Source organism: Ictidomys tridecemlineatus, chromosome 8, assembly GCF_052094955.1.
Source record: "Ictidomys tridecemlineatus isolate mIctTri1 chromosome 8, mIctTri1.hap1, whole genome shotgun sequence".
Taxonomy (NCBI): Eukaryota; Metazoa; Chordata; class Mammalia; order Rodentia; family Sciuridae; genus Ictidomys; species Ictidomys tridecemlineatus.
In genome coordinates this window covers 99,919,811-99,944,406 of record NC_135484.1, presented here as the reverse complement: position 1 = coordinate 99,944,406, position 24,596 = coordinate 99,919,811, and the positions used below count along the sequence as shown (strand labels likewise).

General features: G+C 38.2%; 1 protein-coding gene across 5 annotated transcripts in view; it reads left to right on the top strand.

Moving 5' to 3' along the window:
• The window catches only part of Paqr8 (progestin and adipoQ receptor family member 8), a 45,647-nt gene that overhangs the window by 4,558 nt on the left and 16,493 nt on the right, over positions 1–24,596 (top strand). The window contains exons 2-3 of one of the 5 annotated variants that reach the window (XM_078019899.1): positions 988–1,058; positions 1,701–1,731. The exons of 3 other annotated variants lie outside the window; for them this stretch is intronic. The gene's annotated coding sequence lies outside the window, so the exon portion shown is untranslated. The remainder of the gene's footprint in view (positions 1–987; positions 1,059–1,700; positions 1,732–24,596) is intronic. One more of the 5 variants, XM_078019898.1, reaches the window with a different exon arrangement.

Here is a 24,596-nt window from a genome sequence, read left to right as displayed (position 1 = left end):
GTGGTTCTTCATGAAGAGAGACATTGATCTTTCCCACCCCCTGGAGATTTCTAGTAATGTCTGGAGACATTTTTTATTGTTGTAACTGGAGTAGGGAGGGATGTTATTGTCATCTAATGGGTGGAGGCCAGATATGCTACTAGGCGTCCTAAAAAGCACAGGACAGCCCCTAACAATAAAGAACACTCTGGTCAGTGGTGTGGAGAAACCCTGGCCTAGAACCTGGGATTTGGGATAAGGATTAACCTGTGCTAGCACCCTGGCACCCAGGTATTGACTGTACTATCTAGATTAATTATTCAACCTGAACATCTATAACATGCACATCTGCAGAGATATTGTGAAATTAAATGATAGTGTTTATGAAGTGCTGAACACATTGGAGGTCCTTATTAAATGGTTACTCTTAGTATTATGACTGGTTTGTAGATCTGGGTTAAGACCTAGGGACTATGCTTCAAACAGACATAGCTTTGTTTTTTTTTTTTAACCCATTATGTACAGAAAGAAGCCAAGTTTCTTGATCTATCCTTGGGTCCAAAAGTAGGGGAGAGGAATATACTTCTTGTTCCTTCTGCATTCTGGCCCAAGTTCTACCAACAGCTAGATAAGGTCTGCAGGTCACCCCAACCAAATGAACAGGACAGTTCTTCAGACTTGTCTTGTATAGAGGAAAGATGAGCCGAGGATGAAGTTTTCTGTTTCCTTCTGGGCTACACCTGGAAGAAGGAGACAGCCAGGCTATGGCGCTCCTTCTCACTGAGCTTATCTCCCAGACTACAGAAGGCTCTTCTCAGATCCCTGTCTACTCTTGGTGTGAGCTTCCTCTGCTGTGTGAGCAGGCAAGGAGGACTGGCAGTTTCTCTCGGTTTTTCTTTAGCTCCTTGTATTGAGCACAGAATACTTGCAGGGGATCTCCTTGCTTTTAACAAAATATTCCAATCCACGTTTGTTTTTGTTTTGCATGGCATTATCCTGCCATCTGAGAGGGGAAAGCCCAGATTCCACTTCAATCTCCATTTCTTTCTGTTTTTCCTCACCACCCTGGAGCCATATGAGTGAGTAATCAATTCACAGTAACATGCTGATCTTCAGGACAGAGATGGGGGTGGAGGTGAGGCAAACTCCAGGCCACAGAGTGTTTAGCAGACTGAGACTAAATAACAGTGGTTATTTGGCCGTGAGCTAGAAACCTTTAGAGCTGTATAATAGGATAACCTGGGGCTGCCCCAACTCCACCTCAAACCACTGATGCAGTCTCAGTGGGTAGGGCCTGGGCATCAGATTTTTTAAATGCTTCTCAGATGATTCTGATGCCTGTTGAAAGTTGAAGGACAAAAACCACTGCCTTCTGAAATTAAGGACCAGCATTTAAAAAGGAGAGAAAAGAGAATAGAATTTAAAATATCAAAATGAAGCATTGTTTTGTTAAGCTTTTGCTTTAGTGATGGGTGTATGCTGGCTTGCTTTTGATGAGGGATAGTGTAAAGAAGTTTAAAAAAAAAATCCATTGTTTTAGAGTTTTAGCAGTGTTTAATTAATATTGATAAATTTACCTTGTTCAGTACATCTGTGTGTTTATCTGCAGGATAGTTTTCAAAGTGTTTTCATATATCTTGTCAATTATATCTTTGCTACCATCCTATGAGACATCCAAGAGCAGATACCATCATATTGATTTTTATTTTTATTTTTTGCAGATGATGAATTTACAACTTGAAATTGGAGAGGGTAAGAAATTTGTCAAAGTCATAAGAGAAAATGGCAAAAACAGGGGCTGGGGTTGTGGCCCAGTGGTAGAGTGCTTGTCTAGCACGCATGAGGCACTGGGTTCGATTCTTAGCTCCGCATATAAATAAATAAAATAAAGGTCCATTGGCAACTATAAAAATTATTTTAAAAATTATTAAAAAGAAAATGGAAAAAACAGGAACTTGAACCCAGGGCTTCTGATGACTGCTACAGGGCTCTGTCCATCATATCTTTCCGCCTCTTCTGATTTAGCAGACTCTATGAGAAAGAATGGAGCTACAAGTAGAATATTAGTCTGGCTTCAGCATTACAAGATAATTACTGTTAACTGAGCATTTATCAGTGTCAGGAAATGTATTTATATTACTTTATTTAATTCTCAGAACAACCCTGTGAAATACATATATTATTAGTCCCATCTCACAGATGAGGAAACTGATATGCAGAGAGTTGTGACTTACCCAAAGAGTAGAGTAGACTTTACCCAAATGAAATTCTCAATTGCTTTAGTACTAGCATGTTGGCATTTCTCTAGATTTAAGATTCCTGGTCTTATCAGACATGATGGTATACACTTGTCCCAGGAAGGTTGAGGCAGGAGGATTTCGAGTTTAAGACCTGCCTCAGCAACTTAGTGAGGCCCTAAACAACTTGATGAGACCCTGTCTCACTATTATTAAATAATAATAATAATAATAATAACAACAACAAATGGGCTTGGGAGGTAGCTCTGGGGTAAAGTACCTGGGGGTTCAATCTCTAGTACAATAAAACAAAAGACTCCTTGTTTCTTTTTTTTAAAAAAAAATTTACTTTTGTAGTCGTAGTTGGACACAATAACTTTATTTTATTTATTTATATTTGGTGCTGAGGATTGAACCCAGGGACTTGAACATGCGAGGTGAGCACTCTACCGCTGAGCCATATCCTCAGCCCCAAGACTCCTTGGTTCTTAAGGAGGAAGAAAATGCCCCTACTACCTGAAGCTTTCATTCAGCTTTCCTTGTGTGTTTGGAGTCTTCTACCCTCCAGTGATTGAGAGAGAGAACCCCTCTGTTACTCAGACCTATTTTGTGGCACTTGTCCATGCTGTTTGTGATACCTAATGCTGTGAATCATTGAAATTCATGCTGTGACTTGGGTAGACTTAGCTGAAGAGAAACCTGAACACTAACCCTTGTGGAGTGATATCTTGGTAGACTTGCCAGTGGTCTCGGAACCAGAGGATACCTTTTCATTCATTTATTTATCAAATATTGAAGCCAGCAGGTATAAGGGTCTGTGCTAAACACGGGGAAGAAATGATAAGCAAAGTATAATCCCTGCTGTATGGAGGTTGTAGTTTGGAGATGGGTTTTAAAGATGATACTTTGCTTCAAAAAATGGGTGGAGAAAGTAATTATCATGACTTTTTAATGCTTGTATGCAGGACTAACACCACCAAGGCAAAGCAAATCTCAAGCCCTTTGTAAGTTGGAGGGCATCAGTTAATTACCTGCTCAGAAGCTTATAGTGGATGAGTTAGACTTCATGTGATCTCATGTAAATTTAAAAAATGTCCCTTCCTCAAAGGTGGGGAGTCTTCTTGCTGCATTAGGTCAACTGAGTTAGATGATCAGGTTGAACTGAGCCATGGTTGAAGGGAGATTTTCTTCTCTACAGGTCTGAGAAAGTACCATAAGCTTCAATAGTCTATTCTTAGACTATTCTTAGACTATCCCTACTTTCCTGTGTGTGGAGAATTCAATACCACATCAGAGCAGTATTTGTGGAATGAACAAATTAATAATAATTATGATGAATTTTAATGTATAATAGAGGTAATGGATGACATCAAGATTTTAAGAAGAGTATATAAGGTTTACTTCCCTTTGTAGAGAACCCAAAGACCATTAAAGTCTTTGTTAAGGGATTTCCAGCTTTATTATTTATATTTCTCCCATCCACTGACATGCTTAGCAATATATAGAGAGTGACATTCAACAAGCATTCCATAATAAAAACAATAGTCTTTCTGGACTTGAATTGGATCATACTTTTCTCTTTATTTTTTTACTTCTTATAGTTTTCTTTCAGTTTAAAAGATAATGTCACAAGACATTTACAGGACATTTATATGTCTTATGCTATGTGATTCATACATAGGATAGGATATATGTACGGATGGTTATAACATAGTTATCCATATATCACAGCTCTATGGAGAAGACAATGCACCTGCATCAAAGTTTTGTTACATGAAATAGAAGGAAAATATTGAACTGTTTCTAATTATGTGGCGATCTATCTCATGACCTGGAGAACCTTGGGGTCTAAACACTAATCAAATTCCAAAAGTGATAATAATATAACCATACATAAAGACTCCCAGAGACATAGAACAATTACTATGTTTTGAGCAATTACTATGTTCCAATTATTATACAATGTACTTTACTTGCTTTATCTTTAATCCCTGCAAAGACCTTGGGAGGGTTTGCAAATGAGAAAACAGAGATGAAGTGGCCAACCCAAGGCTATGAGAGTTAGTGTCAGAGCTGGAATGGCAAATTCCTTGTTTGTGAGGGGCCATGAAATAGAGTTTGGGAATCCTGATTTAATAAAGGGCTCCCTTAATATCTAGCCTGGGGTTAGTTAGGAGGAGATTAGTTCTATCTGTCCAGCTCATTACCCTAAGAAATTTCAGAAGTTGGGGCTGACTCTGAATTGCTATCCCGAACCTACTGGAGGCATAAACCTAGGGTTTAGAGTGGGTTCATTAAAATTTTTTTTTCATTATTTCATATACCTACAAATCCATGTGTTATGTGTGGCAAACTGCTAACAGATCATGAAAATTAAGAAGTGTTTTTCTTCGGGCTGGGGTGATAGCTCAGTTTGGAGTCACCCACCAGCTCATCTACAGCTAACTTGTGATTGTGTGTGTCTGTGAAAAATATGGGGTAGCTGGGCACATTGGTGCACACCTGTAATCCCAGCAGCTCAAGAGGCTGATACAGGAGGATCGAGAGTTCAAAGCCAGCTTCAGCAAAAAAGCAAGGTATTAAGCAACTCAGTGAGACCCTGTCTCTAAATAAAATACAAAATAGGACTGGGAATGTGGCTCAGTGGTTAAGTGCCCTTGAGTTCAATACTCTATAATACCACCCCCCCCTGCCAAAATGGGCTAATAAATACTTAATGAATGTGGTTGATTTAGTAAACTTCCAAAGCATAGAGAACTAGTAACAACTTTTTATTCTTATTTTTGATGGTGAAAGATTGGGCACTCATGGATGGCCTTGAGTGACAGTGAAGTTCTCAGTGTATCTTACCTTTCTGCCTCATGCTGGTGACCCATGCATGTCTCTAGAGAGGCAGGCTAGTCTCATGATGCCCGTGTGACCTGGGAACAATGTCTTTAAAAACCCTTCCTGATCTATAACAGATTCTATTTATTGAGCACATGTTGTGTGCTAAGAGTTTTACTGTAGTCTTTTTCTTGCTCTCTCTCTTCTCTCTCACACTATAGAAATTTTCAGACAGACAGAAGTGGACAGAATGGTATAATAAGCCCCTAAGTGCTCATCCTCCCACTTCAGTAATTATCAATCCATGGCCATACCTTTGTGCATACTTTACCTCCAGGTTATTTTGAAGCTAATCTCAGATATAGTATTTGTGAATATTTGAGAATGTGATTCTAAAAGATAAGGGCTCTTATTATAATTTCTTACACTTCAAAACAATCCTATTGGTGAGGTACCATTTTCATCTCTGTTTTACAGATGAGGACCATGAGACACAAAGAGGTTAAGTGACTTGCCCAGGTCACCCGACTTGTAAGAGGCAGAGACAACATGCACACCCAAACTGCCTAACTCCAGAGCCTGTCCTGTGCCCTATGGTTGTCACTGGATCCCTTCTGCTGTAGCTAATCCTCAAACTATAGAACTGGATCCTGGGACTATAAGCAAACTCCCAGGGACATGACTATTGATTTCCATGAATTCAGCCACCCCAGCATTGCTGCAAATTGGGTCTTAGGTACAAAGGCACCGAATGACTATGAAAAGCCTGAGTGGTCATCTCCAGGAATGAAAAGACTAGCTTGAAAGAATAATGGATTCTATTTAGGCAGGAAAACTGACAAAGCAGTCAAACCATTATTTTTACATTGTTTGAAGAATGTTGGAGAAATAATCCACAGTGAAAAAGGACTCAGCAGAAAATGTGACTGTCATTGGGTGACAGCTACTAGGGAGCTAGAAAGCTTTTTTTGAAATGAATTTTTCTTTGGTTTGCTCTCTTAGCAGAAGGAATCAAAATCTCCCCACTGAGTCTTTTCAGTTAGTTTCTAGCACAGCTAATTGTGTTTATTTGTCTCCAGAACCACGTGCCTGCCTCTTGTCCCTTGCCTTTTCTTGAGGTCTCTCACCTGCTGTGTACTGCTCTTACTGCCAAAAATGTTCTTCTCACCTGGGAGCCAGTTGGTTGACAACACCAAGAATACATTGGGAGCTTAATTCTGCCTCCCCAGAGATCTGACCTAGCCCCTGGCACCCAAGCTTGCTATAAAGAGAAGAGTGAAAGAGAAATTAGATAATCTGTGAAAGTAAGCATGTCTTTTGTCTTACATCCATCCACTTCAGCTATCAAATGTTAAGAACAGAGCAGAAAGCAAGTAGATACTATTTATTAATTGGTCAAAAGAGTTTTTCTAGTTCCAGTTCAAGAAACTGATTTTTCCATTTTTTTTTTCTTTTCAAAACAAATATCACATTGACTTTTCTGCTTAATGCTTTTCTATCTCATTGGAACCACTGAAATTTGCCTGATTCTTAAGCCTCGGTTTCCTTTCCTTCCCTCTTTCCAGCCCAGTCCCATCACGGAAGCCATGTAACTTCTGGAGAACTACCTGTCTCTTTCTTCATTCTTTTACCTGTGGAGCACTAAGGTGTAGTACTTATCACGGTGCAGTTGAGGAAGAACCCAGAAATTCCACCTTTGTCCCTTCATGAGACTATGCCAACACAGACCTCTCAGATGGTGTTCTTTTCAGGGACCATGTATTTTCCTTAACATTTGCTGCTGCAAGTATTTTTAGGTTTTCATTATTGATACTTCTACTTAAAAAAAAAAAAGTCTAGTGGGAAAAACAGTAGAACTCAAGCCATGTAGCTCTCTATAGTATTTACTCAGGGATGGCAAGTTATGGCTCAGTGCCACAGCTCTCTCTTGAGCCTGGCCTCCCTTAAGGAGCCTGTGTTAGACATTCCCTCTGAGCCCCTGTCCAGGCCAGAATGCCCCTCAATACATTATTCCAGGCTTATCATTGAGCAATAGGGGTTGGAATGAATGATGAAATATATTTGCCATTTCCTAAATAAGGGGTCTGGATAGCTCTTCCCATAATGAAATTCTTTGAGCCTTTTTGCCTGTGATCACAGTAGGTCTCTAAATGGTTCTCTTCTTGACTATGAATCAGATCAAAGGAAGGGGAAATGTTATCACTCAAAGATACCAAACTATTTCTGGGAAGCAGATGACAAGAGAAAATGTTTTAAACACTGATGGTTACTAGAGGATTTGGAGGTCAAACTCTCCCTTTTGCCTCATAGTAGGCCCTACATTGAGTTTGTATGTTGGCTGGTAAGCCAGTAGGACTAAATAAAGTCATTCTTATTTTGGGAGAAAAGGAATATTTAATGCAGTGGTCAAAGGAAATAAAAGGAAATCAAAACCAGAGCCTGTCCCTAATGAGTTCCTAATCTGGTATTAGGTGTTGTATTGAGCTGAATTTAGATTCATTGTAGTTTAATCAGAGGAGAAAGTAAGAACCATAGCCCTAGTTTTAACTAACTCATTCTCAATTCACATAATTCTCTTTATTTTTGAAGAAATCTGAAGGTATTAGGAATAACAGAACTTCCTTGACAGAAGATGTTTTTAATGTTCATGACTATGTTATACTTAATGTATTGGGCAGTAAGAATGGCTTAGGGGAAACCATAGTCACCAGAAATAATTTCCAGTTGATAAACTGTGCAGGCAGAAGCTGCACAGTCTGTTCCAGGCCCGCCTGTCTCTAGAAAGATTGACAGAGGATGCCACACTGTCATCTGCCTGGTTAAGATCAGGCCATGTGTGCACCAGTGTTTTTCTTTTGTTGTTTGACTAACAGCACATTCTTTTAAAGGAAAAATCAAACCCAGGCACTGTTTTTGAATGGTCTGATTTGACAGCAAGAATGGACAGAGCTGTTTGTCCATTTTAGAAGTCTCAACCCTATATTGGGGGTTGGGGAAGGGAGGAGTGAAAACCCCATATAGATCTGACAATGCATTATGCTGACCAAGTATTTTAAGGGTAGTTTTTAAAAATCAGGTGAGATTTAGACTCCCCCACTCCCCAGTAAAGATATACTTTTACGTATTAATTTTTATCTAAAACTCATACTTCAGAAGAAATCACTTCTTGCTTACTATTATTACTTTTTGCATCTTTTCGGATGTCACATAAAAAGAGGAATGTTGAAGTAACTGAATTCCCTGGAGAGACCAGTGGCGGATGAGGCTAAAAGAGCGAGTTGGTTGGTGAATGCAACTTTTCAGTAGATATGATGATTCTTTGTCAAAGAGAGTGCTGTGGTGATGGAAATGAAACTGCAAATGCTGACCTTGAATTTTCTGGTAACACAGAGTGCTTGTCTCTTCCTAGCTCCAATGATCTGTGCATTTGCCCAATTAGCTTCTTGCTAGCACTGTATCATTTGTTTGCTAAAGTCACGTTGGAGGCTTTAAAATGTCCCCTTTTGGCTTTAAAAATATATCTGTGGTGGTGAGGGTGTACTGGGGATGGAACTCAGGGCCTCACTCATGCTAGGAAAGCACTGTACTACTGAGTTATATCCCAAACCCTTTTTAATTTTGAGACAGGGTCTCACTAAATTGCCCATACTGGCTTCAAGCTCAGTCACTTGAATAGCTGGGAAATTAAGATTACAGGCATATATCACCACATCTGGCAAAATGTATCATATCTGTATGTTAAGGTGATAGCAAAACGATATAATATTGTCTATAAAACACTTAATAAACTTAATCCATTAAGTCCCTAGTTTTCAATTCTGCAAATATTCCAATGAAATTGACACAGGTGCATTAAAATAGGTTGGAAATCATAATCTAGAGTTTAGGTGCCCTTTATATATATTTTCAAGCACTCCATTCATTCACCTATTACTTTCCTCAAAAAACCCCCAGAATTCTAAGAATATAATAATTATTTCAACAATTACCATAAGTTGTATATTTGTTGCTCAATGTAGGTTTTTGTATGTATCCACATCTGGGATGATGGCACTTAATGAGTTAAAACTCAAAAGTGACTCTTGCTGTACCTGTAATCATCCTAATACTTGCAGTTACATTCATCTTTTTCAATTTTAATTCAGAAATCCCAATTTGTGAGCCTTTATTATTTTTTTCATTTTACAGATGGCACTGCTGGTGCCAGAAGGATTGTGGTTTATTTTTAAGTTATGCTTCATTTAATTTCACAAGAATAGGACTTGGGACGTGTGCCTTCCATCCCACTTTGCCTCTAAGATCAATACAACTTCCAAGGAGAAAAAGCTGTCCATTTTTAATGGTGTTTATAATGTATGTTTATAATGTATAATGACTATATTTGCTACACTATAGCTTTAATTAAACAGTTTTCAATTAACTAACTTTTACTGACATATTCTGTTTCAAACAAAAAATATCAAAGCAGGAAAATCAATTGCTGATAGAACTTTTAAGAGCAAGTTCCCAGTAAGGTCCCAGACCCACCCAATCTTCTTGACTATTGATATCTCCATTAGCCAAGTTGCATAATGGAGATGAAGGATCTGGATGGTTCTATATTATCAAAATTGTATGCACTTACTCATTTTGGAAAGTGGACTCAAATATCTTAGAGTGGTTTCCAGTAAACCAGTTTGAAACAGAAAGTATTTCCCAAATAGCACAAAAGTTTAGGGCATAGGCTCTGGAGCCAGACTACCAGGGTACAGATTCTTAGGTCTATCCTCTTCTATCTGAGTGACCTTGGGCAATGTACTTAACCTATTTCCTCATCTGTATCATAGCTGAAAATGGTAAATCCTATTTCATCTACTTGCAAGGAATAAATAAGTTAACATAGGCAATGAACTTAGAACTTTTTATAGAGTAAGTGCTCAATATATGTGAATCAAGTCATAGAAGTAATTATTATCAACAGTTGGGCAAAAGGGAGTACCAGTTGGAGCAGAAGGAAAAATAAATCTCTGGTTTCTAGCTTGAATACCTGGATGTAGCAGTTTATTCATGAACAAGGAACATAGGACAGAAGTAGGGTTAGTAAGGCAAGCTTGATTCTCTTTGGGAAATGTTCATTTTTAAGATATCGTTGTTATAGCTGAGTGGAGATATCAAGTGGATATTGAATATACCCCATTCTATTACTAAGTTTTCTATGTATTTCATATTTTCTCTTTGATTTTCCTATAAATTTCTTGAGCGCTGCAAAAACACTAGATTCCATGTGTTTCAGGATTTCCACCTGATAGTAATGAATACAATAACTGCATGTCGTAGACTCTCAGAAAATATTTGTTAAAGGGATAATTGCTTTCTAAAAATTCTAAATTTCTTGTGTGAGGGTAACATAGGAACATAAATGTAAACATCCTAGGATCAAAGCCGTAGAAACCAGGAAAGGAAAGGATGGTATACTTTCATGGGGTTTTCTTTTACCCCATTCACTCATTCTTATAGGAAGTCTATACTAAGCACTTGCTGTATACTAAGCATTGTTCTAAGTGCAGGAGATACACAGTGAACAAAACAAAGATGCCTGTGTTAACGGGACCTATATTCTGGACCAGTAGTGAGGCTAGGAAGAACAGACAACATAATAACTGACAACATACTAAATAAAAATAATAAATTTAACCCCATAACCATTACAATGGTTACTATTTTTAAAAGAATAGAAAATAAGAGATAAGCATAAGGATGTGGGTAAATTGGAATATTTATACATTATTGGTGGAATAAAAAAGATTGTAGCTGCTATACAAAACAATATAGCAGTTCTTCAAAAAATTAAAAATGGAATTACCATATGATCCAGTAGTCCTGCTTCTGAGTATGTATGGATGCAGAGAACTGAAGGCAGACCCTTGGAGAGATATTTATACACCCATGTTCATAGCAGCATAAAGCACAATAGCCAAAAGGTGTAATCCAATTGTCCATTGACAAATGAATAAATAACAAAATGTGGTATATGCATATAATGGAATTTTATTGGGTCTTTAAAAAGATAGAAATTCCCTATATAAAGAGCACAAGAACTCAATACTAAAAAATTAATAACTCATTTAATAAATGAGCCAATGAAATAAACAGACATTTTCAAAAGGAGAGGTATTCTTGACCAACAATTATATGAAAGAAAGTTCAATATCTTTAGCCATCAGGGAAATGCAATCCAAAACTACTACTGAGATTCTATTTTACCCCACTAAGAATGGAATTCATCAAAGATACACATAACAATAAATGCTGGAAAGGGTACAAGGAAAAGAAAAACTTATACTCTGTTAGTGGGAATGTACAGTTACTTTGGAAATCAGTGGGGAAGTTTCTCCCAAAACTGCAAATGAAACTATCTTATGATCCAGCTGTACTAATCTTTGGTAGACCTCTTGCCTAGCACGTGTGAGGCACTGGGTTCGATTCTCAGCACCACATATAAATAAATAATGAATAAATAAACTAATTAATTAATTAATTAATTAAAGGTCTATCAACAACTAAAAATATATTAGAAAGATAAAGTTAACATGCAATCTCATGTTTATAGTGGCACAATTCACAATAGCCAAATTATGAAACCATCTGGGTATTCATCAACTGTAAAGAATGGAATTTTTTTTAAAAAAAGGAATTCTGTCAGGGCTGAAGTTGTGGCTCAGCGGTAGAGTCACTCGCTTAGCACATGCGAGGTGCTTGGTTTGATCCTCAGCATCACATAAAAATAAAAACAAATAAAAATAAAGTATTGTGTCCAACTACAAGTAGAAATATATTTTTTTTAAAAAAGGAATTATGTCATTTTCAGGAAAATGAATGGTACTTAATAGCATTAATTTAAGTAGAATAAACCAGACTCAGAAAGATATATTTTCTCTGATATGTGAAAGCTAGAAAGAACAAAGGGGAAAAAGGGTGTCATGAAAATAGAAGGGGACCATAAGGGCCGAGGAAGGAAGTCATAGAGAAGGAGGAGGAGTGGGCAAGGACGGTTCTGGGGAGCGAAATTGGTCAAATTATGCCATATGTATGTACATATGCCACAATGAAACCCACTATTCTGTATAATTAAAAAGTATCATTTAAGCAAAATTTTTAAAAAGATACAAATTCTGAATTATGCTACAACATGCATGAATTGGGATGAGGAATGAAACATCACCCTAGACTAGAAGTCCTCAGAGTATTTCAGTTCATAGAGATGAAAAGTAGAATGATACTTGCCTGGGTTTGGGGCTGGGGGAAGAAGGAGTCATTGTTTAATGTGGATAGAGTTTCTGTTTTGCAGGATAGGGATACTGTTGGTTGCTTAACAACATGAATGTACCTGACACTACTGAATTGTACACTTAGGATGATTACAATGGTAAATTTCATGTTATATATATTTCAACAAAATAAAAGTGTGAGAAAGAAAATAATATATTGTCACAAAGCGATAAGTACCATGTAAAACCAAGTAGAGCAGGGTAGGGGTCTCTGGAATGCCAGGGAGAGTACAAATACAGCATTAAGTCAAGAGGGTGGTTGGAAAGCTGCTTTGAAAAGGTGAGATTTGAGCAAGGACTGCAAGGAACTGCTTGTTTCTTCACTTGCTGTTATAGTCTGTGTCTAAATATTCCAGGGACCATTGTGGGTAGCAATGTCCTGGATCCAGTGGTGTCTATCTGTATCCGGCAGCTGATGTAGAAACTCTGGACATAGGTATTTCAACTTGACTGGAAAAACAAGCCAGGTACTCTGGTAGCAGGCATTTGCACAGATTATAATCAGATGTCATCTGAGACTTGAGGTTGTGTTACTGTAAGGATACATGGTTTTTCATTTATGTGGCACTTTCTAAAAACAAACTATAACCTAGAAGCAAAAAGCAGGAATTTGATTTTTCAGTTATTCCTAAATTTTCATGTTGTTCTTTAGCCTGAGGAGTCTTGGTTCCTTGGGATCTGAGAAAACATTCATTTCCAATATGAATTTTAAACTCCTTTATAAGAGTAGGATTTTCAAAGAGTCAGCTGAACTTTCTGTCAACTCAACTAGGGAGGGTAGCTCAAATGTATACTTATTTCAGTTGCTCTCTATCTGGTAGATCATATGGCATGGAATGGTGAGCCACTTATAAAAATCCTGTGACCTGGACCTGTTGTATTATGAATTTATGAGGCTGGTATAAACAGGTATCAAGTTGCCATCATTTAAGCTAATACTTTGTACTCCTGAAACACTTGAAAGAGGCTTGTAGCACTGAATGATTGAGCTGATTTTTCTAAATGTAATTTTTAACCCCACTTTTTCAGTGGGGTAAAAAGAAGAGTGAACATAAATCTCTACTTTGGAATTAGGAATAAGTCTCCCCTCCTCCTCCTCTTATTGAACTTGAAGAGAACTGACATCTATGGATGGACATGCACCTTCATCTTATCATTCTATTCCCTGATCAAGAATCTGAAGTCACACCAGCTGCCATTCACAAGACATATGGTTGTTTGCAACTCTTTTCAGGCTAAAGTAGTAAAATAATTACTAAGGTCACAGAGACTAGGTGGGAGAAATAGGAACTGGTGCTCTATATAATTTTTTCCTTTACTATGGCAATAATCATTGGTTTACTGAAAAAACAGCACCAGTCTCAAAAATTGCCTCTCATTCCAGTTTTTAGTAATGTATTTGCCCAATGTTTGATTTCTTTTAGTTCTATATGAAATTCTTTTTTCCCCTTTTGTTGGTGCTGGAATTGAACCTTAGCTTTGTGTATGCTAAGCATACACTTTACCACTGAGGTATGTCCCCAGCTCTGAACAAAGTGCTTATAAAATTATTGGCATAAATACAGTATCTTAAGTACTAAGATAACAATAACAGAAGAAGAATATTTTCCTTGATCTTTATGCATAGGGAGCTGCCTATAGTCATTTAGCCCCAGATGAGCTCAGGGAACTCCCTGTACCTCTAGTTTCTCCCAAAATACAGTGTTGATGATAGAGAGACAAGCATTTCTTTATCTTCGTGCTGAAATGATATAATATGGGAGTGTAGTAGCTACTAGGTATACATGATTGTCAGCATTTATCTCATTAGAAAGTGGTAGCAGTACTTAGTAACAAAAGAAGGAAAGTTCAGTGGATTCAATATACATTCATTGAGAATCTATTCTAGGCAAACATCTATACCAGGCTCTAAGTGGGGAGGAGAGGGAATTTAATATCATTCAGCATAGTACTTGTCCATAAGAAGTTTATGGCCTGCTATGGACCCACACAACTTCAGGACAAGTTTGTATATGACAGCATAATCTAATTGATACAAACTGAAGGTTGTGGGAGAATGGAAGGAGGAAGGTATTGCTTTAGCTTGGTGAACTAGAAAACTTGGAAGAACCGGCATATTAGAAGTGACTTCAGAGATAGATAACATTTTCTGAGGCAGAAATAGGGAGGAAATCATTCCAGTTAAAGAGAACAACCTGGGCAAAGACCTAAACAGGAATCCTTTTCTAGCATGCAGCTAGAAGTTATTTATTATGATACTGCAGCTTTGTCATAGTAAATAACTAAAAGCAATCTCCATATCTAGTCACAAGAGGATGGACAAAAACCTTGTGGAACATTCACACAATGGAAGATATTTAGCAGAGAAAGTAAATCAAATAGAGAATCATCTAGCAATTTATCTGGAAAAACAAAACAAAACATATAGTAAGTGAAAGAAAGAAGGTTACCGATTGTTGGGTACAAAGCTTATATAAAAGTTAAAATACTCAAAGGTTAAATTATCCAAAGGTTAAAATGTTGTTCATGGATATATAATATTATTACATCATTATATGTAGACATATAATCTTCTAATTTCATGTGAAAACAGTGGGAATGAGAACTACACAAATCAGTGTATAGTGACTGCTTCTAGGGAGGAAGAGAAGGAATGCTAGGTTTCAGTTGTATCTGTTTTATAGACATAGAGATAGATAGGCAGATAGATACATATGCACTTGTATGTACATTTACATGTATATTTTAAAATATGAAGTAAATATGACATTTTAAGATATGACAAATTGTTGTATTATCCTTTACATTCTTCCATACATTTGAAATATTTCATAAATTTTAAATGAAGGAGAAAGTCATAGTGCATGTTTAGGAAGGAAAATGGTGTACATCAGTGGTTTTTAAACTTTAACAAGACCCTTGTTAAAAAAATATTGTTTTAGGAACAGGAATTTTCTTACCATGTCGGGTGTATGTACCCTGACCCGTTCTGTTCTATTCACTTTCTCTTTGTCTTGCATGAAATCAAGCAGGGTGATGCCTGCAGATACAGATTAGAAACAGTTCGTGGCGGGCTTTGAATGCCTCACTCAGGAATAGGAGCTTTAGTTGGCAGAGGGAAGAGGGCTGCCAGTGGCTTTAAGGCATGTTATTTTCTGAGCTGAACTTAGCCAAATCAAATTTGATAGAACTAGGGCTGAAGGTTGGAAGATTCAAGATCAGCTAGGAGGTTATCACCATCACCATGAGTGTAACTGGACCAGTTCCAAGTCTGTAGGGGAAGTGAAAAAAAAGAACACGTTTGAGAAATGCTGGGTTTAAAAATAAAGAAGAGATTTAATAACTGGGTTAAGGGAAGGAGGAGGGATTTCAAGGCTTGGCGACTAGGAGATTGGTCCTACCAGTAACGAAAAGAAGTATTGTAGAAGTTTGGTTTTAAAATGCAATGTATAAGGTGCTGATGGGGACATCCAGATGGCTATTCTGAAATCTCAGTTGAGGTTCAAAGGCATGAAATCATAATGGTCCTATAATATGTTATGACTTTCCATAGCTCTACATTGTACCTCCTGAGGAAAACAATGAGATTAGGTATAATCAAGGTGGAGCTAGGCAAGTGGACCCAGCAAATGGATAGGGGATAAAGGGCGAGAAGCGCTGGCTAGGGCAGAAATGAAATAGCTGGCAGGGGTCAGGATTGTGACGGGATGTTACTGGGGCTGAGTGAGGTGAGTGGACTAGGAAAGAAGAAGGGCTAGAGGACTAGAGGCAATGAAGAACCCAAAGAGAGTATCCAGCAGGTATGAGGAAATATACAGGTGGAAATCAGGAGTGCTGCAATCAGGGAACAAGAATTTCAAACTGGAGATCTTGGAGTTAAAAGTAATTCTGGGTTATAAGTGATCACTACCTTTGTAGAAAATATGAGCAGGCAGGTGGATGGTTATGATATAATGGAGATGGAAGGCTGTAGCTGTGTAATAGTTCTCAGTTATTGATCTGAACTGCATAAATCGACTTTTTAAATGAAACTCCTCTGTGCAATAACTGATGATAATTTTAACCAGATCAACTAACTACTGATTTATGAATCACTGCTTCAAATTGTGGAAAAGGACATCCTGGGAAATGGAATGCAGCCTTCAGGAGTACCTGCATAGGATACCCTGGTAAAGGAGACTCTGGCTGGTGCTCTTGGTGCACTGCCTCTTTCTATATAGTTCTTCCTTTTCATTGGTGGTTGATGGACTTTCTTTTACTGAGACTTGGCCAACTGGACTCTTGGTACAGAGGAGTCAACAGGAGTGGGTTAGGCCCCCACACATTATTGCTGATTTGATTTAAGGCTTTGAATAGGTCATGTCTCATTTTCCCAATCAGGTAACACAAACTAGTTTTTTGTTTGTTTGTTTGTTTGTTGTGTTTTGTTTTTTAACTGGGGAATTGACCTCAGAGCCTTGCATATGTTAGGAAAGTTCTCTACCACTTAGCTACATCCCAAACCTTTTTTAAAATTTTTATTTTGAAACAGGTCTCCCTAAATTGCCCAAGCTGGCTTTGAATTTGCAATCCTCCTGCCTCTGCTTTCTCAATAGCTGGGATTTGTTTGCCTGACCACAAACACATTTTAAAAAATATTTGAATAATTTTCTTGTACAACTCAGGGACTTTCTTATGCAACTCAGTGAATTTAATGTAATGTCTATAGTCAATTACAGCATAATGCTAAGAGGGCAACCATAGAATGGTTGTGAATATTTATGTTCTCCTCCCCCAAATTCATAGATTGAAATCCTAACTCCCATGTGAGGGTGTTAGGAGGTGGGGCCTTTGGGAGGTCATTAGGACCCTCAGTGAATGGGATTACTGCCCTTGTAAAGGAGACTCTGGGGAGCTCCCTTATTCCTTTTGCCACTGAGGATAGAAAACAGCCATGTATGACCAAAAGGAAGTCCTCACCAGACAGAATCTGCCGGTGCCTTGATCTTAGACTTCTCAACCTCCAGAACTCTGAGAAATAAATTTCTGTTGTTTATAAGCCATCTAGTCTTTGGTATTTTGTTACAGCATTCTGAGTGGACTAAGACAGGGTTTAACAGGATGTTATTAATTGTGCTTGAGACTGTTGCTGAACTTCAGAGGAGAGATTCTATTTAAGCCAAATTGAGAGAAGCAGGTATTGCCAGGCACAGTGGGTATAGTAGCATGGTGATATCAAGTGAGTGGCTTGTTCAGGAAACCAGGACAGTCTGTTCTGCCTTTTTCTATGCAACAAGAATAGGAAATTAGGTCTCTTAACTCTGCTCCATGTTAGTTTACATTATTTTTTGCTGCCAGGCCTCTCCATTTCTTGAATCTTTGCATAGGCATTCTTGAGCATAAAAGTACTAATGGTTGGAGGTGACAAACCCCCAAACAAGCTGGTGATTAGATATCTAGTTAGCAATTTAAGTATTGTTATGGCTACCTACCAAGAAGATGAGCCACAGAGAAAAACAATGTCAAATTCAAATGGGGTTTCCTTTTGATAAATAACCCCACATTTTTATTATTTAAGATTCTATTGGTTTTTATCTTGAGAATCAAGCAAAGGATAATCTTATTTCACTTTGTTTTTGAATAAGTATTATCAGTTGAGGAATTCTGGGACACTTTTACTCTGAGAGTTTGCTTATAACAAAGGATGAGTAAGTTAGTATCATTGTCTCAAGGAGCTTGCAAATCAATAGAAGAAGCAAGGTTCTTTATCCACAGAGTAATGAGATAATGTGTGCATTAGGATTCTACCTACCAAAGCATGTGGAATAGGTGGGTAATGTAGGGGGAGAGGGAGAAATCAAAATTGCTATGAAGTAGGTTTCTTGGTGATTTGGGGATGAATTAGATATCTCGGGGATATATAGACACTGAGAATGAAGTGACATGCTTGAATTTGTAGCAAATAAAATGGTCACATCTGGGGACCATCAAGGGAGTGTACTGTATCAGCTGCTGAAGGGTTAACATTAACCTTAATGGTGCTAGAGAACACAGCAATCTTTAGGTGGTGCTCCAGTCTCCAGCTTCATTTGTTATCCAATTCTTCTGCTATGGAAAAGACATTTCCAAGATTGATTCCCAGCCAGTGGAAGTCAGTCTTGGAAATATCCTCCCTTCAGGGTTCACCTGGGTTGAACTCAGATCCTAGCAGATTTGCATATCAGTGGAAGCTTCCTGATAGAACTAGATCAAGCTGAGAGGCTTGAAGCCAAACCACACCTAGTGAAAAGGATAGTAACACTCATTTGTAAAGTCCGTAGAGACTCCTGTCTCTAGACTTTAATTAGGAAGAGTTTCAGGCAGTAGTTTATCTTTGCCCAAGCAAGAAGTCTTGGAAGAAAAATTATTTTTGCCCAGTTGACCTATTGATTGGCCTTAGATAGCTCAATGTATTCTTCTAATTTGTTTCTACTTCCTCTGAATTCTCCCATCTGATGGATTAAACACAAATATTTTTTGTTCCATTGCAGAGGTACATGCTGTCTGTAAGGATGCATTTAGAAATGGTACTAGCTCAAGTGAGATTAGCTGAGATATGGGAGATGAAGGAAATGACAGTCGAGAATAGTCAGGAATTCTAGTTAGAGGATTCCAGTTGGAGAAAGAGAAAAAGGCACTCAGAGGAATTATGCTGTGCTCATCTTCCCCCAGGGGTACAGCAGGAAATTAAGGTTATCTTTTCTTTCTCCTCTTATGAATATTGTAGAGAGAAGATAGAAGAAAAGATTCAGAGGTGGAGAGGTCACCGAGCTCAGAGGTGACCCACATTCTTGAATATCTGTAGTACACCAGCATACCTCGCCTTTTTTAGAGGCTGATTCAGTCTTCCCATGAACCACATGGTTATGGATTGACTTGCTGCTAGGGCCATTTGGGTTTGTGTGATATCTTTTGACAATATTGTGCATACAAGCTTTCCCAATCTAAGAGAACATGATGGCTGCATTAAGAGAGGTGGTATATTTTTCCCACTTAAACCTCCCATGATCATTTGCTTACATAATAGCAAATATAATCAGGTCATATCTAACAATTTTATTAGTATGGAATGCAAAGTAGTCAAGTTCAAAATCCACAGATTAAAATGCAAATATGTATATATCCCTTTATAATGCTGGTGTGTTTTTTGAGGAATAGAAGTATATTGATGATATCTATTTCACCAATTTTTGTATATTTATGTCAAATATTCCTATTGGCAGAATAAAAATAGCCTTATTTTTCCAATTACAAAAGTAAACATCTATTGTTAAAAAATTATACAATGATCATATCCATTTCAGAAGAAAAATAAAATTCCTGATGATCCCACCACTTAGTAACAGCAGTATTGTTTTGATTATATGTGCATCTATAATTTTTCTATGCCATATTTATACGTTTATAAAAATAGGAAACATGCTTTTAATTTGCTTTTTCCTTATAACAATGTCTTTCCTTCATTTATTTAACAATTTTTTGATCATGTATAATGTGCCAGTCAATATTCTAAATATAGGGGAGAATACAGTGAAAATAAGCCAAATACACATGTATCATGTGCATCACACTATAAGTGTAAATAGACTATATAATTATTTTAATAAGCACATAGTATTCTGTTGTATAGATTCACCATTATTTATTCAATCAAATCTTCCTTTTAGAATGTCAAGGTACTGTATTAAGTTTTCTTAAGTATAAGAGGAACTATGCATTGACCTTTGGTGAATTCTAAACCATGTTAAATTATGTCTGCTAATAATAGGATTCAGCTGGTAGTGGTACTCTGTAAAATATGACTTTATAAACAGTGATATGATTCTTGGCAGATGTGGCTAAAAAGATCAGTCAGTGTGGGCCTAGCAGTCTCTCATTTGATGGATGACTGTGGAGATCCTGGAGGCGTCTGAGAGTTGTTTCCAACTCTACCTCTGTCTCAAAGGCTGCTCTCAAAGCATGGTTCCATTCCTTATAAATGGGCACCATGTTGTCATTTTGACTGCTGTTCCTTCTCAGCCATTTATGGTTATGCAGTGATGTGTGAAGCTGGCCTTCTGGGGATTCTGGAAACATTTCTCCTTCCCTCTTTAATGGGAATTGCTGTTCTTTTGTTCTCTAGCCAAAAACCAGCAGGCCACCTTCTTGCCATCTGTGTGAGTCCTGCACACAGTGACATGAGGTGATGTCACAGAATCTGTTTGTTAATGATTTGAGCACACTGTTTGATCTTCAGTACAAAGCAAAACATAGCCCAGGAAAATTATAAACTTTTACAGTATTAGAGCTTGTACAGCCTCTGTTTATGGACAAGGATACTGAGGTTTAGAGAAGTTCAATGAATTGCCTCAAGTCTCATAGTTAGTGAATTTAGTTAGAATTTCTGATTTCTCATCACATGCTCATTCCAGGGGATCAGCTATTCCAAGTTTGTGATAGTTTCATATAGGATCCTAATAACAAGTCGGGGAACACATTGCATTGGAGCATTTCTATGTGGCCTTCAGTTAAAATGTCTTCTGTACTTGAAAAAATGCTCACCATCTCTAGCGGTCAGAGAAATGCAAATCAAAACCACCCTAAGATACCATCTCACTCCAGTAAGATTGGCAGCCACTATGAAGTCAAACAACAACAAGTGCTGGCGAGGATGTGGAGAAAAGGGTACACTTGTACATTGCTGGTGGGACTGCAAATTGGTGCGGCCAATTTGGAAAGCAGTTTGGAGATTCCTGGGAAAGCTGGGAATGGAACCACCATTTGACCCTGCTATTGCCCTTCTTGGACTATTCCCTGAAGACCTTAAAAGAGCATGCTACAGGGATGCTGCCACATCGATGTTCATAGCAGCACAATTCACAATAGCTAGACTGTGGAACCAACCCAGATGCCCTTCAATAGATGAATGGATAAAAAAAATGTGGCATCTATACACAATGGAGTACTATGCAGCAATAAAAAATGACAAAATCATAGAATTTGCAGGGAAATGGATGGTACTAGAGCAGATTATGCTTAGTGAAGCTAGTCAATCCCTAAAAAACAAATACCAAATGTCTTCTTTGATATAATGAGAGCAACTATGAACAGAGCAAGGAGGAAGAGCAGGAAGAAAAGACTAACATTAAACAGAGTCATGAGATGGGAGGGAAAGGAAGAGTAAAGGGAAATTGCATGGAAATGAAGGGAGACCCTCATTGCTATACAAAATTACATATAAGGAGAGTAATGAATTACAGTAGATGGGGTAGAGAGAGAAGATGGGAGGGGAGGGGAGGGGGGATAGTAGGGGATAGGAAAGGTAGCAGAATACAACAATTACTAATTGGGCATTATGTAAAATTGTGGATGTGTAACCGACGTGATTCTGCAATCTGCATTTGGGGTAAAATTGGGAGTTCATAACCCACTTCAATCTAATGTATGAAATATGATATGTCAAGAGCTTTGTAATGTTGTGAACAACCAATAAAAAAAAAATTAAATAAAAAAAAATGTCTTCTGTACCAAACCATGCCAGTTTCCCAAGTATGGAATTTTCATTTAATTCTCAACTTTGTTAATCTGGGAGAGGCTTTTAGATAGCATGCAATATGTACAACAAAATTCAGTGATTATTCTCAATTTCATATGCTTTCCATTAGATGTCCAATGTGACCTCCATCTTTAGGCTTATGATTGGAACATCTCACTGCTACAGTTTTGCAAAGGCAGCTCCAGCGAACTGCATGTTAAGATGAAAGAACCCCAGCAGGTTTCTGATCACATTTATCTGGGTCATGGACTGACTTGGATTGACTGGTAGATTCTACTCAGATCTTGTGAAAGTCACATTTTCTTCTTTTGGAGAGTACTGAAATCTGATTTTCAAAGAAACTCAGTGGCAAAGAACTGAGATGCTTTGCAATAACATGCTACCACACATGACTGAATCAGTCAGGGTCACTCCAGGTGAATTGGGCTGGCTACTAAATAACCATACAGAGGCAGAAAATATCTTTTGGGGGGTTCAGTGACAGCTCCTCCACCTCAGCTCCCATAAAGGAGGCAAGAGAGGCAGGCAAAGGAGAGAGAGCTCGCCTGAGACCCTACTATTTATTGGGGAGAAGCCATTCATATAATATTCTACCCAAACAAGGCAAGGGGTCAGGTTTTGGAGGGTTGAGTCTTGTCTGGTGATGTCTTGGTCAGCAGTTTGACTGACATCTTGGAAAGTCACACCTATATCAGGTGCTGTGTGGTGATCACAGGCAGAGTGAGCAAAAAGCACACATACATCCCACAGCCCAGTCAGAGCAGCAATGTCAGTCCAGTCCCCTCATGTACTCGAATACGCATAGCTCACGCACAAAGCCCATGAATGGCTTTTGATAGTAACGACTGTTTTCATGAGGGAAACTGCAAAGCAGTATATCTGACATTGCATATCATCAAAAATTACTGAGGTTTAGTCTTTTTTTTTTTTTTTTTTTTTTTTGGTGGTGGTGGTGAGGTACCAGAGACTGAACTCAGGGGCACTCAACCATGAACCAATCCCCAGGCCTATTTGGTATTTTATTCAGAGACAGGGTCTCACTGAGTTGCTTAGCACCTTGCTTTTACTGAAGCAGGCTTTGAATTTATAATCCTCTTGCCTCAGCCTCCAGAGCTGCTGGGATTACACGTGTATGCTACCTTGCCCAGCTGTGGTTTTGTCTTAAAAAGTGCATTCTTTTGAGGGCCTAGGGATTAAGAGTCCATACTCTAGGCCAACTGCTTAGGTTTACATTCTGAATCTGCCTGTACTGTGTAGCTTTGGGAAAGTCTCTTAATCTTTCTGTCCTCTATTCCTAATATTACTGGTACCAGGTGATATGTTAGGAATCTTAAATGAGGTAATACAAAGTACCTAAAACACTATCTGGCAATTGATAAACACCATATAAGTATTTACTATTATTATTCTCAAATTTCTCATTTCATTCATTCATTCAATTATTCAATTACAATTTATTGGAATCTCTTCTGTGTGCTACTTAAATAATATAAAGATTCTCAGCCCTCAAGAATCTCATAGCTTAGTGGGTTGAGAGACATGATGAAAACCATGACACTGTAGGTATATGGCAAGGAAAGTGACATATTGGAGAAGTATGAGTGCCATGGAAGTAAGACATAGAAACACCTAAGGGGAAGGCTTTATAGGGGCTATTTGATCTGGGAAAAGAAGAATGAAAAGGAGTTGGTCAGCAGTCATCAGGAGTGGGTGTTCCAGGCATGTACAGAAACAAGGCCTAAGAGGTAGGTAGAATAACTAGAACAAAAAACACAGTGGCTGAGTGCAACCCAATTCAGGGACTGTTGATATAAGCAGGTAAGAACCAGAAAGTCCTATATTCTACAGAGGTTCCTGTGAGAGATGATAAACCTTCAAATGTGGACATTGACCATGCCACCCTGGAGCCCTCACTGAGAGGGAGCCCAGCAGTGGAGTAGGGTGAGGAGCAATGAGGGCAGTGGGCACACCTGTTGTATCTGGTTATGTCTGTCCCACAGCTGATTGGAAGACACCCAGGTGCTATTCTGCTCATCTATACACTTTCTCTCTGAAACTTAAATGGTTATTTACGGGCATGTGATATTATAAAAACGTCTATTTTGGTTTTTGTCCATAGTTCCTGGCTTATACCTCCATTGTCTTTATTTCCTAAATGACTACAACAATAAATTTGAAGATTTTTGCCTTTTGGCTTTGGTTCCTGAAGCAGCTTTGTTATAATGTGTATGTGGGCGGGGGGGGGGGGGCACTTTCAGCTTCAGAAACAGGTTTCCCCAAAACCAAAGGCTTTCTCTCTAACCTGCTTTCACCTGTTCCTTTCCCTCTCCAAGGCAAGCCATTGAAATCAGAATTTCTCTTCCCCAAGGCAGGTCATAGAAATTAAAAATAGAATCTAATTTTCCCTCGCCTTTTCTTCTATAAAATGAATTCTCTGATATTACATCATAAGACCGCCATTGCAGAAGGAGTCCTACCTCCCACACACTGGAGAAGGAATGCAACACAGAGAGGCCAAGATGAATCTGAACAGACAGGCCATGCTGGGTTTCCCTACTCAGCCTATTAGCACAGGTCCTATCTTTTTGACCAATTACATTTCTACATAGTTGTCCCATGCTTTATACCTAGGCAATGAGCTTTCCTTAAAAACCCAAGTGGACAAAGTTCTAAGCTTTGGGACAACTAAGTATG